This window comes from Choloepus didactylus, chromosome 12 (assembly GCF_015220235.1).
Source record: "Choloepus didactylus isolate mChoDid1 chromosome 12, mChoDid1.pri, whole genome shotgun sequence".
NCBI lineage: Eukaryota > Metazoa > Chordata > Mammalia > Pilosa > Megalonychidae > Choloepus > Choloepus didactylus.
The window spans coordinates 68,496,275-68,510,458 of NC_051318.1; the positions used below are offsets into that span (position 1 = coordinate 68,496,275).

The 14,184-nt window shown below is 36.2% G+C and overlaps 1 long non-coding RNA gene across 1 annotated transcript in view; it reads left to right on the plus strand.

Moving 5' to 3' along the window:
• The first annotated feature begins 1,620 nt into the window (after window positions 1-1,620).
• The window catches only part of LOC119507361, a 42,102-nt gene continuing 29,538 nt past the window's right edge, over window positions 1,621-14,184 (plus strand). Inside the window, exon 1 of the long non-coding RNA XR_005211217.1 lies at window positions 1,621-1,643. This is a non-coding gene — a long non-coding RNA (uncharacterized LOC119507361). The remainder of the gene's footprint in view (window positions 1,644-14,184) is intronic.

Sequence of the window (14,184 nt, forward strand, 5' to 3'; positions counted from 1 at the left end):
GAATGGAAGTAATCATTCTACTTTTGACAAACCACATCATGCTTATTCCTATATTATTCACCACATATTGCTCTGTATTGTAGTTATGTACAAACAGACTTCATTCTCCTTGTCAATTATCTGCTACTTAATGGTATGTCTTCTTTGGCATATGCCTTGCACATAACATAGAATATACTGAGGACATGACACATAATCATTGAATGAGTGAATGTTTTTCCCTTTTGAAAGAAAAGAGTCAAGTAAAAATGAAATTAAACAAAGTAAAATTAAACGAAGTCCCAATTTGACTTTTTTTTTAACCTAGTTAATTGGTCTTGAAAAAATAGAAACTATCTGATTCATTGGATTTTTTGGCAACGAAGGTTTAGATTACTTAAATACTAATACAAATTTTAAAATTAACTCTAAGTTATTATTAATATTGTTTAAATAAATTAGGGTTTCTGATTAAATGTAACTGAAAACCAAATTCAGAGTTAAGTAAAAATTATAAAACTGAAAGCCCAGGGCTATGCTTAGTGGTGCTTTCAGGAATCTAGGGTCTTCCCTGCTTCCTCTCTTATATCATTTCCTTGGCTTTCATTCCCAGATTTATCATCTAATGTTTGAAAGATCATTCCCTAAGCTCTAGGTTTTGAATCTTCTTACCTCCTGACAATATTCGAAACAGTAAGAGTTGGTGGAAGAGCAAAAAGTGTTTTCTCCTTGTTAGATCTCTTTTTATTGGGAAGAATAATCTTTCTAGAATCCTCTCAGTAGTATTCTTCTTATATCTGATTGGTAAAAATTAGATTACATGGCTGCACCTGGAACAATCACTGGTAAAAGGGAGTAAGATTAGCATAATTAGACCACACTGGTTGAAATTCACACCCACGACTGTGCACACTGCTGTCCCAGCAAAGCAGTGTGGTGGTAATAAGGAAGAAGGGGTGATTGCTGTGGGGTAGAAGGCCAACAGTGCTCTCCACTAGAGCACTGTGTACCCAGGCTACCAGTCACATCTATACCCCGTAAGGACACCAGCTAGAAATAAGAATCAAAGGGACACTTTGAAATGGCCTGACTACAGAATTGTGCAGCAGTCTAAGTTCCAGTGTGCCCGAGTGCCCCCCAGCCCAACCCAGGATCTCTGTGTTCTGATAGGTTTGGTGATGTTCATCCTCAGGATGGTGGTGGCAATAGCTTGGGGCTAGGGCAAGATTATTGTGATTGGGTAGTATGAATGATCCAGGTTCAAACAAAACTTTAGCCAGCAGCTGGGACAAATAGTGAAAGAGTCTGATAGAAAAGGAGGGATAGTTAAGCCAGGCCTTCTGCCAAGGCACTATTCAAGAGGACTGAAACCCATATCCTGACCTGAGTACCAACTAAAAGTTGAGAAAAATTCCTAGAAATACACTTGGTTTGGGGAGGAGCTGTTTCAGATTACAGCTGGCAGATAGACTTCAGGTCTAGAGCCTGAAACTCTGTGGATTCAAGGCAGATAACTTGTAAGCCACTTTTCCACCCCACTAATAAAATTAGATTGCTAAAAACAAACAAACAAACAAACAAAACATATTCATTTTGATTTTCTTAGATGCCATGTGGAGTTGAGCTGCTAAATTGAATGGCTCCCTCACCTGGGGCAGCACAAGGTCAGTCCTGTGAGTAATAATACATTTCATAAAAGCAGTTACTTTTTATTGGTGCTCATAAGTATCAGACCCTGTAAAGGAATGTGATAGGCTGAAAACTGTCCCCCCTCAACACACCAGATATCCATATCAAATCCTTAGAATCTGTGAATATTACCTTATTAGGAAAAGGCTTGTTGCAGATCTTGAGATGGGGAGATTAACCTAGAGTCCAGCTGGGCTCTAAAAGCCATCACAGTATCCTTATAAAAGGGCTGAAGGAGAGAGACACACACAAGAGGAAAAAGGGATGTAAAGATGGAGAAGACACAGCCTCAACCATGGAACTCTGACAACCATCAGGGAAGCCGGAAAAGGCAAGGGTCAGCTTCTCCCCAGAGCCCTTTGAAGAAGTATAGCCATGCTGGATTTTGATCTTCTGTTCTCCATACTGTGAGTGAATAAATGTCTATTGTTCTAAGCCACCATGCTTGTGGTAATTTGTTAGAGCAGCCTTAGGAAACTAATACAACACATAAACATATTTTATCTGCCTGACAATTTTGAGAGGTAGCTTTTATTATCTCCAGTTCTCAACTGGGGAAACAAAGCCCAGAGACTCAAATATTTCCAAATTCAAACAATTTATAATGCAATCAAGATTTGACTCCTATTCTGCTGAATTCCAAAGTTTGTACTCTAATTTATGCCCCCACATCTGTCTCATATTTACAGCTTGTCAAGCCCTGATTTGTGCACATTGGTTGCAGTTTCTTACTTTAGTAGAACTTTATGGGTTTCAGCAATCACAGCCATGGCTTAAAAATCAGGCAGACCACCTGTTAGAGGGCCAAGAGTAGGCTGCATAGACAGTTGCTATATTGTAAAAACCAGCAAGCACCTGACTTCAGCCCATTTGGCTTCTTTCTCTCTGAAGATCATTTTAAAAACATAGAAGTTTTGCAAATCAATGAGAGCAAAAAGCTTACTTGAACTCTCATTTAGAGTGAATTGTTCAGTGAAGCTTGAATAAGATTTGGAAATTCATTTAATGAAGGACCTTCAATATTGTATCTAATCAAACTTTTTAAGCAGACGGGCACTATGCGGGGCAGACAAATAAGCATATCGTAACTTATGGATATCTGTCAGTGCAGCAAATATTTCTGAAATGTTAAATTGCTTTTTCAGTATTTATATTATGAATTTGAAATAGTCCCTGGGTGCTAGTCTTACACTCTAAATTTGAGACTGAAAACAGTGACAGAAAAAAATGGAGAGTGCTTGGAGAAAAAAAAAAGATGATTTCAGTTAAAAGATTGGTAAGCTTTGCAAAGCAGCACTTAAAACTTGAATTTGTGAAATTGCTCTGCCAGAAATTCAAATCAGTTGTCCTCATTTCATAAAACTGTAAGTCTTAATCTTTATCTTCAGAGAAATGTCTGTCAAATATTGAAGCATGGAATGAACTAAAGAAATTGTTACCACACAAAGAATATTAAATTATTAATGCATATATTAAAATTTCATTGCTGTTATAATTATCTATAAATTATTAATTATAACATAATTCAAAAATAAAGAAAACCATAGTAGAAAATGTTTATTTTTTCAAGTTTGATATATGCTATGCATGTATTTCATAAAAGAAAATAAATTATTTTATTTATTTATTTTTTTAAATTCAGTTTTATTGAAATATATTCACATACCATACAATCATCCATGGTATACAATCAACTGTTCACAGTATGATCATATAGTTATTCATTCATCACCACAATCTATTTCTGAACAGAAAATAAATTATTTTTATAAATTGTTTATAATTCCTGGAAATAACAGTACCTGTGAAATAGTCAATAGTATAGCAGGCTTTAAAAATAACTTCATCTGGGATTTATGGAGGTAAGCAGCTTCTTCTCTAATAATCAGAATTTTCAGAATAAAAGCTACACATTCAGTAATTTCTATGTGTCAGATGTTTTGATAAGAAACTGTTGCCTAAATATTTTACATTTGTGCAGTGATGTCAGAGATGCTGTTAGTTACATATGAAAACAATAACTAATTATTATTACAAGCATTATAAGTATCATGAATGAATTATCTCCAATAGCATCCAACAATGTGCCCATGAACTAAGTATTATTGTTAACTCTATTTTACATATTAAGAAACTGACATCTGAAGAGGTCACAAAATGCTTCCAAGGTAGATGGTGGAGCAGCATGATTGGAAGCAATCTGGCTTGAGAGCCTGTGCATTAAGCCATTAAACTATTGTGGTTACTTATATTCCTTGATTTAAAGGCAAACTACCTAAATCCTGGGGTTAGACAGCTGTGTGAGAGGGAAAATTAAAGACATATTCTAAGCATGGTGTATAGTCATAGAAAATCAATTTTGCTAGTATATCTGGGGAGTTTTTATTTTGCATAAAGGCAAACAAAGATTTGTCATGAAATAAAATGCAAAATTTGCATGGATTTATAAGCAAAAAGAAGTAATTTTGAAAGAAAATGTGTGTTTTAATAATCGTACACTGCGGAGTAACAAATTCATTTTTTCAATTATCAGAATATTTTGGAAGTTGTGGAAAGCTTAGGGAATGGCTATGAAAGGTCTTTGTCAAATATATATATTTGACAACTGGTATCTCATGGGGGTCTAAAACCTCTGTGCTTGTTTCTTAAAGAGAAACCTCTGTGCTTGTTTCTTAAAGAAAAACCTCTGTGCTTGTTTCATCAAAGCCTTAAAGAGGCTTTGATGGTCAGTATTAAAATTCAACTTAGCAAAGATTGTATTTTAGATCTCTTTGGATTAGAACTGTGGCTCTAAAGTACAGTTAGTGTTGGAGTGCCCAAAGATTAAGTGTTAGTGCTCTTTTTTCTAAGTACTCACTTGGTTATTTGCCAGGAAGATGATAAGTATGCTCGAATTTATATATTTATCCCAGATTTCTAGCCTTAAGCACAGACATATCCAGTGCCTAAGTCTTCTTGGAAGCGTATCGATAACTCTAAATATTCAAGTGCACAACTGATATCTTAACCTTTATCTCCCTTTCATACCAATTTTCTCATCCCCTAGTATTTAGCCATCTCAGTTTAAAAGAAATAAACAAATGAAAACTTCATACTTTGCAGGAGCTTAGACCAAAACCCTTGGGCTTAACTCTCTCTTTCTCTTTCTCTCTCTCTCTCTCTCTCTCTCACACACACACACACGCATACACCCCTACACATACATTTCATGTCATATTAAACAGGATATTCTAGCACACCTTCAAATTATATCCAGAATCTGACCACTTCTCACTACTTCTACCATCTTCTGTCATCCGAATTAATACAAGCATCACCTAACCAATCTCTCTGCTTCTGCTCTTAACCTCCTATAATCTATTTCCAATAGAGTAGCCAGAGTGATTTTTTCAAACATAAATCCAATTGTGTTAATTGTCTGTTCAAATCCCTCCCATTCCTCTGCATTTCAATAAGAGTATAAGACAAAGTTTCCAGGCAGTTGATCTATATTTCCTGTCACAACTATGCAATCAATAATTTCTGAACAGACCCCTGTTCCCTTTTGTTGAAGAATGGTATTAGAAACCAAGAACTGGGTGCTGAGTGTTCTCATTGCTACTGGGTTGTCATTGCTTCTAGGTTCTCTCAACAGTGCTAGAAAATATATATGTATGCATAATAACTTATGTATGCACATATATCTATAACTATCCATCTTCATCTATATTAAATTATACATATGTTCATACTAATGTCTCTGAATCTAACCCAATATCAAATGATTTATTCTAGACTTTCCCCTTTGCTTATTTGTAATTTCTCTCACCAATAGTAAGAAACATGGCTCCCACCATCAGTCATTCATTTACCTTTTTTGCTTAATTCTGGTATACAATACAGTTGCTTGGTTATCATTAACATATATCCCCCAAGGTAAAACCTTACTAACTAGAGTATAGTGCTTTTATATAATCCTTTTTTCTATGGCTTTACAGTTTCCAGTCATTTCCAAAGCTACTTAGGAAAGTACCTCTTTTTCCCCACTTCTGGTAAATTATAATACAACTTTAATTCTGTTTTACATGTTATCTATCTTTACATCTCCACCTAGTTTGTAATATATACATTTGCCTATATTAAGATTCACTTTTTGTGCAGTAAAGTTCTATGGGTTTTGAGAAATGAATAGTGCAGTTTACCCATCACTACAGTACTGTACTGAATCACTACCCTAAAAATTTCCCTATGCTTCAACCATTCTCCTCTCCCACAACTCCATGAACCCTTGACAACCACTCTTCTACTTTTCATCTCCACAGATTTTCTTTTCCAAATATTATAAGAATAATACAGTATGCAACCTTTTCAGACTGACTCCTTTCACATAGCAGTATGCAATTGAGGTTATTCCATGTCTTTTTGTGGCTTGATAGCTCATTCCATTTTACCACTGATTAGTATTTCATTGTATGGACATAACACAGACTGTTTTTATATTCAGCTTTTCTAGAACTTCTTGATTGCTTCCAATTGGACCAATTATAAATGAAGCTGCCATAAGTGTTTGCATATAGGATTTTTGTTTGTTTGTTTGTTTTTTAGAACATAAGTTATCAAAATAGTTGGGTAAACATCCACAGACATGATTGCTGTATGTAAACATACAGTCAGTTTATGTTTAGTTTAAAAAAACTGCCAAACTGTCTTCCAAAGTGACTGTGCCATTTGTATTCCCTCCAGCAATGAATGAGTGTTACTTTTACTCTGCATCCCTATCAACAATTGACATTGTCAGTTTTTTGGAATTTAGCCATTTGAATAGTTGTGTAGTGGTATCTCGTTTTAATTTGCATTTCCCTGATGACAAATGACCTTGGATATATTTTCTTATTTTTATTTTTCATCCATATATCTTCTCTGGTGAGGTGTTTGTTCAGACCATTTGTACACTCTTCAATTGGTTTGTTTGATTCCTTATTTTGAGGTTTAAGAGTTCTTTGAATATTTTGGAAACAAGTCCATTATCACATAATGTGATTTGAAATATTTTCTCCCCATTGGTCACATGTGTTATCATTCTCTTAATAGTGTTTTTCACAGAGCAAAATAGTTTAATTTTAATATTAATATAGTTTAAATTATCATTTTTTACTTTCACAGATCATTGTTTTGGTATTATTTCTAAAAATCTCACCTGCAAAGAATTTAGATTCTCTCCTATGATTTCTTCTAGAAGTTTTATAGTCTTGTGTTTTATATATAGGTAGGTATTTGATCCATTTTTACTTAATGTTTTAGAAAAGTGTTGGTCTATGTCAAGGTTAATTTTTGCTTATAAACATTCAATTATTTCAGCATCACTTGTTGAGAAAAAATCCTTTCTACACTGAATTTGCTTTAACTTTATCAAAAATCTGTTGACTATATTGGCATCTGTTTATTTCTGGGTTCTCTGTTCTGTTCATTGAATCTATATTTCTAACTTTGCCCCCAATATCACACTGTCTTGATTACTGTCACTTTATTGTAAATCTTGAAATCAGCTAAAGAGTGCCCTTCAATTTTGTTCTCCTTCAGAATTGTTTTGGTTATTTTAGTGTCTTTGCTTTCCTATGTACATTTTATAGTCTGTTTGTTGATATCTGCAGAAAAGTTTTCTGGAATCTTAATTAGGATTGTTTGAAATTATAGACTAAATTTGGAAGAAATGACATTTTAACAACATTGATTCTTCTAATCAATGGATATCTAATCATTTACTTAGAATAAAAAAGAAAATCATCAGTCAGTGTTTGGTAGTCTTCTGCATATAGATCCTGTAGTTATTTCATTAGAATTATAGCAAAGTGTTTCATTGTGGGGGTACTATTGGAAGTGGTATTTTTTTAAATGCTAAATTTCAATTTTTTCACTGCTAGCATATGGGAAATAAATTAACATTTTTATAGTGAATTTACTGATCTATTCCAAAGAGTTAAAACAGAGTCCAGAACATACTAAGTGCACAATAAATATTTATAGAATATAAAAATGAATTCTAGAGAATGGCACTAAGAGAAATTATTAAGCTTGAGATAGCATAAGAAATAAGAAGCAGGTAAGGCTGATGTCTGTTTGTGAAAGTTCTGAAGAACCTTGATATAGCAAATGGACTTTTTTATAGCTGAAAGAGGGAGTGGTGACTAAGTGGGAAGAAGCACATAAGAAACAGATGTGGGGACTATCTTTTAAATTTATATTAACTTAAGAAAAGTTGCTGATTATGCTAACCTGGGAGTTCAATTTACAATTGACTTCTCCTAAGTGTCCAAATGCACACACACACACACACAAATAAAATACAAGGCCTAAAAGAATGGGTGATGATGTCCAATACTAAATAAGATGCAAAAACAACTCAATGCCCAATTTTATATACCCTTAGCAGTTAGGATATATTATTTTAATATTAAGGAAACTTGGTGCACTCAATGTATACTTATTGATTTTCTATTAATATGCCCAGCTCCAAGCCAGTTAATGGTGAAGGAAATGGTGCATACACAATAAAATAAGAAGGCTATGTCTTATCTAAAGTGACCCAGAGTCACATGAGACCCATCTTCACTAAATTAAAATATAAAGCATCACTAAAATGACCCTGTTGAATGGAACAACATCTACATCCTATATTGTATTAGCTTTCCATTGCTCTCTAAAGAATTATCATAAACAGCGACATAAAACAATGCAAATTTGTTATCTCACAGTTCTGCAGGTCGGAAGTTCAGGTATAGCATGGCTCAGCTGTGTCTTCTGCTTAGTTTTACAAAACCAAAGTTAAGGTGACAGCCAAGTTTCATTCCTTTCTGGAGGCTCTGGAGATTAATTCTCTTCCAAGTTCATTCAGCTGACTAGCAGAATTCAGTTCCTTGAGGTTGTAGGGCTGAGGTCCCTATTGCATTCTGACTCTCAGCTGGCAGCCCTTCTCAGCCTCTAGAGCCTGTCTGCATGCCTTGGCTGCACCCCTCTTCTTCCACCTTCAAAGTCAGCAATGGAAGGTTAGGTCCTTTCTTGGCTTCACATCTCTCTAATATAACTTTCTGCCTCATATCTACTCTACCTCTTTCTTTTGCCACATCTCTCTAACTGACTTCTTCTTTTATGAGCTCTTGTGAGGTGAATCCAGGATAATTCACCTACTTTAAGGTTATTAGTAGCCTTAACTCCATCTGCAAAGTACTTCCACAGGAGTACCTAGTACTAGTCTCACAGGAGACTCGTGTTTGATTGAATAACCAGGGGATTGGAATCTTGTTATGGGAAGGTGGGGCATCATTATAAATCTTCTTTATAATCATCATCATAAATCTTACCACATATCAATTGACCCTATTCCAGTTCATTGTCCTAGGGGTTGTCACTTAACTCCAAAGCAACAAATCTCTATACTGATCAGCAACCTAAAGCTTTTGATCTATGTCCTAGTAATAAAAGTTGGGCTAATCATTACCTATGTGCAATTCATTCCAAACATCTTTAACTTAAATCTAATCATGAGAAAACAAGCAGGCATACTGATATTGAAAGACACTCTGAATAACAACTAGCCTAGACTCTTCAAAAATCAATGGCATAGATGAAAATAAAAATGACTTGGTAACTCATTTGGATTAAAGGAGACTGAAGAGACAAGTGTTGATTAGAGTATTCTTCTCTCTGTCCTATAATTATATATTAGTTGTACATGTGTGTATGTTATAATTCTCTTTTAATCATCACAATAACTTATGTGATAGGTTTATGATTACCTCTCTCATTTCAGTTAACAAAACCGAAGTACAGAGAGATTAAGTAACTCTCCTCTTCCCATTAGTTATTTCTGTGTAAAAATGCCCCCAAATTAAGTGGGCTAGAAGAAAGCTTCAGATAATATAAGAATACATAAAACTTTATAATTTACCTAAACTTACCTGAAACAGATCTAATGGGAAATTTTCTTGAATTGCTAAGACCTTTGCAATCTGATCCTCTCTCAGACATCACCCATTCTTTTCTCATCCCGCCAAATACCCAACAGAATTACAAACTTATAATATACTTGGTTTAATTAAATGCCTTGTGGAAGCTCAGTCAGTGGTGAGTTTGTACCAACCTTTGTACTGGTCTCCTATTTTTCTTACCCTTGTCTATTTTCTTAGAGTGACTAATAAAATAAATTTAAAATAGAAAAGTCTTGTTATTTTATGGCTATCAAAGCAGGGGTATCCTCAGACAGACTATGCCACACTTTGCAAAATTTTTGGAGGAATGTTTGGAAAGAAATAGATTTAAAGAGAAGAAAAAACAACCATCACCACTATATTCATGGGATCAGTGGGGAGGCAGAAAAGATTATACAATGAGTGTGCCCAGTAGACTCTCTAGGTACTTAGCATTCTGGGTGTTTTCACAGATTTTTCATATTCAAAGGAAATTTTGAATTGCTCTTACTGTTAGGAAACAGTTATAAGGTCTTTCATTTCAGCATCCTATGTCTTTTACCATCATTTAAGGAAAAAGAAATCATGCAATACACATGGAATGGTTTCTCAGAGCTTTCTTTGGTATTCAACTTAGGACATCACTCATTCCTTTGTTGACAAGCATTTTCTTCTTGGAAGCTTGCAAAATAACTTTTGGTAGGGAAATATGTTGGCCTTGCTGATAAAATATTTAGACAGTATTGCCCAGGTTTCCTATGGAAGGAAAATATTCTCTGCCTAATAAGGAAAAGGAAGACAAGCCCTAAAACTGGGGTCCAGGAAAAAAGAATTGACTGAAACATATCTATGAGGAAATTCTATGTGAGTTGCTAAGACACCACTGCTCTTCTCTCACGCTACCAAATATCTAACAAAATTAACAACCTAGAATATGCTCGGTTTAAATGGATTTATTGTGGAACCTCATTCACTGGTCTTTGTACCAACCTTGATACTGGTATTAAAGAGAGCGCATCTGAGAAAACTGACATCTGTGTTATATCTGCCTTAACATGTATCAGAAAAACCATGGAAGTGTGTTACTCAGTGTTACTACAAGGTTTCAGATACTCTTCAAATTTGACTGTCAAAGAATATTAACTTAAAAAACATTTAAAATAAATTATAAGAATTTAAGATATGAAATGTACATAAGGTTAAAAATAAAAGTATGTATTAGAATTTCTATACCTTTATTAGCAGAGTAAGAATATTTTCTAAATTCATGCAACTACAAAGACTTTTGAGATAGTGCAAGCAAATTGTCTACATTTAAGATTAGGTTAAGCTCATTTCACAGACCTCTTCCAAAAATGGCATAAAGAGTTTATTTTCTTTCCTTTTAGAGGACTTGGGTAGGCTTTCTAGGGCTAGAATGGGAGCTCCATAGTCATAATGCTGCCAGGATTCCATTCTTCCTATCTGCTATCCTTAGTGCATTGCCTTGTGGTCTAAAATCCACGGTTAGGCTCAACTCATCTTTCTGAATTCCATACAGAAGAAGTGAGGAGCAGGAGTAGGGATGTGGGTATAGTTCTCCGTCTTTAAAGACACTTCCTAGACACATCAAACAACACTTCTATGTATACCTCATTATCCAGTATTTTTTCATATGTCATATTTATTCCAGATATTAATGTTCTGGGAAGAAAGGGGGAATGAATTTGGGGGCAGGGAACTAATGATCTCCACCACACTCATCATATGGGCATTAGAAAATGAATAAATACCTCCTCACTGATCAGCAAAGAAGGGAAGTATTCTCAACGATAGAGCAGCCATAGATGGTACAACAGGAAGTAAGGGGGAGACTATTGATGCAGGCTGGAAATCAACCATGGTCCTTGATCCAGTTATAGTAAAGCAACCATGGCACGGAAGAAAGGATAAAGCCCATGTGCCTGCTGAAGACTCTTTTGGGTGGTGGCTTCTGCAGAATATACTTGCATCTAGGACCGTGCTAACTGACTCAAGATGTGTGAAGGTGGTTGTAGAAGGCTTCCTTTTTGCCTCTCAAGATGCCTCTCACAACCCCTTGGGAACAGGCAAGGAGACCTCTGCAAGGCTACCTACTTCATCCCAAAGCTATCTAAAATGAGAGTGTGTGCTACATCCACTAAATGACTAGAGGAAAAATTTTCTCTATATGTGTTATAAATTACCATCTCATCTACTTCTCTAGTCTGCTTTTCTACTAGAATGTGACAAACGTTTAAGAATTTCTTTAATAAAGCAATCAAATAATTTCTCCAAACCATGCAGAGTTGCAGAGTGAAATGAATCATGATGATCCCGATTTAATTTCCCTGCACTGTACTTCTGAACCACTCAAAAGAGGGGACGCTTTAACTCTTTTGACTTTCAGAGATTTCCATATGTAAACTGTTATTCTCTTTTTTTTTAAGTTACTCCCTCTTTAAAGTTTTAGCAATGTTCCCATCTCTCTCCCAGTGCCATTTTCCTTATCTTCATATAGTATCCATTACTTAAATAATGCCCTCCCAATTTGCTATTCTCGTTACCTGCAAATCCACAGCTGTGAACATCTTCTTATTACTTTCTCATCAGTCTCTTCTGGCATCACAAAGTGGGTGAAGAGAAGTGAAAGAGGGTGGAAAGGAGGATGAACACTAGTTTTATGAATGGGATGAGGGTTACCTTTCTCCTAAATTTCCTGAAATCAAACACAAGTATTTGCCACACTATTTTATCTTTCAAAGTAAAATACTCTGATTTGCATGATAAATTTATATTCCTTCTGCTGTTGTTAATATTATTTTTAATGAACTAATAAAAATTTTTACTATACTAAGGGTATATTCCCCCAACCCTGCCCTGATTTCTAAATACAGTATAAGGTTTTTGCACATTAACAGTGAATGCATAGAAGCTAGAATAATTTTCAGATGCATGATAGGAAAAGCCTAGATTTCCTTGAAGAGAGGCTTGATGGAAATATGGATGTTAAAGGTAACTCTGGTGAGGGCTCAAAAAGAATTGAGGCGTACTTTAGAGAAAGTATCTATTTCTTAGAGAATACATATATTGTCATGAATATAATATTGGTAGAAATATGAAGGGCTAAAGATGTGTCCAGTTATGCTTTCAAAGGAAATGGAGGGCATGCTGAAGTCAGTTCTTCCCCACTTTGTCTTTGTGGTGTGTGGGGGTCTGATTCTTGGGTCCAATTGGTGCACCAAGTTTGGGTGTGTTGCTGGTGCTGTCCGCCCTGAATGTGGGGTGTGTGTCTGGGTGGTTAGGCAGGCAGGGCAGTTTTAATAATCAAACCTCCCAGGTGTTCCCAGAGATTTAAGGCTGTTCTCTGCCACTGACCCACAAGTCCTTGGTATTGGTGTGGGTTCCCTGGGATTTCCAAGCAGTTCCCCCTTCCCAGCTGTGCTCTTCCGGGACCTCTGCTGAGGGAGGGCTGCGCCACGTCACTAGTGTGCGCCGGCCCGCCAGGGAAGCCCTGGGTTGCTGGGCCGTGCAGGGGCGCTCCTAGCCTGCTTCAAAGATGGTCGAATAGGAAGCATTAACTTCTCCCTTTCTGCACAGCTCCACCCTCCCAGCTCCGGGACAATCAACCGTGGGTGTGTTAAAGGCCACTGTCCATGGCCGATATTGTGGCTTGTGTGTAGTGCTGCAGGAAAGATTCCCCATCACACTGGGTTTCTTGGCACGGCTCTGGGTTGTGGGTCTGGCCCTGGGCAAGAGCATCCCCCGCCTGCTGGGGAGATGGCTGCAAGGAATGTGGTGTTTTTTCTCCTTTTGGCTCCCCTCTGCTCCTCTGGTCTTGAGACAATCAGCAGCGGGTGTGAGAAGGGGTATCCTCCATGCCAGACACCAAGGCATTAGCCCAGCCCGCTCCCGCCGTGCTTCACTGCACAGCTCTCCCCATCGTATCTGCAGACACTCCTGGGCTTTTTTTTTTTTTTTAAGAACTAGTCCATTTCCAAACACCAGCCCACCATTTCCCCATACTGCAGCACAGCCATGGGACTTTCAACTGATTCACTCACTCGTTTCAGAATGCAGCCTCCTGGTTTCACCAAATGCACGTTCCCTGTGGATTTAGCAGACCTTGTCCAGCTGGTGCATCACTGGCAGTGGTGTTCTGGGTCACTTTCTGGTTTTTATCTAGTATTTTTCACAGAGGTGTTTTTTTCCCCTGTCTCACGTAGCCACCATCTTAGGTTCTCCCCAAAACAGAAAGTTTTAAATTATGTGTTTTCAATTATATTTTAGTGGGTAGAGTTGTTAATACATTTCTATTAAGAGAAAATGAAAAAAATAGCATCATACTTTCTCCAACATTCCTTCCTACTTCTATATTTTAAATATGTAACATTATTTTATGTAATCAAGATATATTATTCCTATCATGAAATTATTATTATAATAGTTTTGGAATTTATATTTTTTAATTCCCATAAGTAGACAGTTTTAGTTTTACTTTTAAGTAAATACAGCAATAACAATCAGTTCTTTTCACCAACCTTCTTCACTTCAAAGTCCTTTGAATTGTCTTTTG